Source organism: Propithecus coquereli, unplaced genomic scaffold (genome assembly GCF_000956105.1).
Source record: "Propithecus coquereli isolate 6110/MARCELLA unplaced genomic scaffold, Pcoq_1.0 Scaffold343, whole genome shotgun sequence".
NCBI lineage: Eukaryota > Metazoa > Chordata > Mammalia > Primates > Indriidae > Propithecus > Propithecus coquereli.
Window position 1 is genome coordinate 665,518 of NW_012149097.1, and position 2,560 is coordinate 668,077.

A 2,560-nucleotide genomic window follows, 5' to 3' on the forward strand; every position below is an offset into this window, starting at 1 on the left:
AACTGAGCGCATGGATATAAAACCCAGCTCTCTCCTCACTCAGGTGGGATCACTCAGAGGTGGGGTGATTCTGTTCTGCGTCCCACAATGGTCCCACTGAAACTCTACCCATTGAGGACCATTATGGTAAAAATGGGTCAAGTGGAAGCCCCTGGGAATTCCTGTCATTACCAGAATTGGAAACCAAAAGCAATACTTTATCCCTCATGGAACTTTAGAGATCGGCCCCACCATTAAAGATTTGACAAGAGCCAGGGGAAGTGACACCTTTCACATTCCCATTCAATTTGCCTCTTTGGCCTACACAGACGTTGGACGGATTTTGGAGAATAACCAAGTATTATCATAAACTTAATGAAGTGACTCCAACTGCCGTTGCTATTTAGATACAGTCTCTTTTCTGGAACAAATCAAGAGACCCTGGCACCTAGTGTGCCACTGTTAATCTGCAAATGCTCATTTTTGCATTCCAATGTGCAAGGACAACCAGAACAGTTTGCTTTTACCTGAGACAGCCTCGAGACTAAGTCAGCTCTCCTGCTTTGTGCCACAATATACTCTGTGAAAGAATATGACAGTCTTAACAGTCCACATAAAATCACACTGGTCCGGCCAGGCGCAGTGGCTCACGCCTGTAATCCTAGCACTCTGGGAGGCCAAGGCCAGCGGATCGTTTGAGCTCAGGAGTTCGAGACCAGCCTGAGCAAGAGTGAGACCCCATCCCTACTAAAAATACAAAGAAATTAGTTGGACAACCAAAAATATGTAGAAAAAATTAAGCCGGGCATGGTGGCACGAGCCTGTAGTCCCAGCTACTCGGGAGGCTGAGGCAGGAGGATCGCTTGAGCCTAGGAGTTTGAGGTTGCTGTGAGGTAGGCTGACGCCATGGCACTCTAGCCCAAGCAACAGGGCAAGACTTTGTCTCAGAAAAAAAAAAAAGAAATCACACTAGTCCGCTGCACTAATGACATTATATTGATTGGACCCAACAGAGCCTTAACAGGAAGGCGCAAGGTTTTAGATGACTGAATAAGACATGTGTGAACCAAGGAAGAGGAGACAAGCCCCCATGAAGTGCAAGGGCCCATTATCTAGAAAGTTCCTGGAAGTCACATGGTATGGAACATCTCAAGGTATCTCCTCCAAAGTGAAAGATAAGTTGCTACACCTTGCACAGGCCATCACTAAAGAAAAGACACTAGATAATCCTTTTATATTTTCGAGGTAATATATACTACATTTGATTGTGTTACTTAGATCCCACTTACAAGTAATCAATAAAGCTGCCAGTTCTTGGGGGAACCAGAGCAAATATAGACTGAGTGTAAGTTGCTCTTCTTTGTAACCCAGCACACCCAGTGATACTTGGAGTGTCTGTGGCTAATAGGATTCCGCGTGAAGTTCCTGGCAAGCCACAACTGGAGAATCACAATGCAGAACTCAGGGTTTTGAAGCAAATCTGTGCTCTTCCACAGATAACCATTCTCCTTCCCATAAACAGCTCTGGCTTGATTCTGGTACTGAATGCCTCCCAGGTAACCTGAGTTTCCCGTCATGAACTTGGTGTCCTTCTTGGCCATAAGGTTGGGTGTGCACAGAAGCAATTTATCATCTAGTGGAAATGATACACAAGAGCTTGAACTCGAGTGCGTCCAGAAGACCCAGCGAAGTTCCCTAAGCAGGTGGCTCCTTCGACATCCAGCCCTGGCTCTTCTCCTTCAAGCCGCACCTATGGCCTCGCTGGGGAGTTTTTTATCACCAGCGAAATGAGGTAGGAGAGCTCAGGCCTGATTTGCAGACGGTAAAACGGTATCCTGGGGACAACTGGAGGGGCCAGGAGAACATTGCGGTCCACTCAGGGGTGTCTCTGGACGGCGGTAAAGGAAAATACACCAAGCACAGAGCTTCAGGCAATGCTTTGGTCGTCGCTTGTCTGAACGAGCCGTGGCCGGAAGCGTGGACCTGCCCTGGTTCGCGGCAGCTGCCGAGAGCTGCTGCGCGTTGGGGACTCGGTAAGGACAGGATCGGAGGCCGTTAGAAGAGGTCTGGGAAGCGCGCGCGGAGCGGTCTCTCTGCCGGGCACACAGCGAAAGGCCTTCGTGTCTCTGCGAATGGTGCGGAGGAGGCTCTCGGCGACCGGCAGGAAAGGTGACACGTTCTGTATTTGTCACTCGGCTTCATTCACAGCCCCACCGGGCTTGTGCGAAGCTGTGGCGGTGGCAAGAACGGACGGTGTGCACGGGCCGGACCGCAGGGACGGAGCCGGCGCCAGCGCAGCGAGTGCCGGGTGCTCGCGTCCGGCAGGCGGCGCAGATCCGTCCTCGCCGACACAGACGCGTGTTTTGGACACGGATTTGTGCCCTGTCTGCGACGCTTCCGCAAGGACCGCCGTCTGCGGACTTGCGGGGCCTTTACCCATCGTCGGGGCATCCCGGCGCTGCTCGCGATCGAAGCACGGCGCGGGCTCAGCCCCGGGACTCGCTGGCGCCGCCACCTGCCCGTCACCCCGACCCAGCCGGCGCCACCGAACGGCGCAGCAGCCACTCGGGTTGCGGGGCGG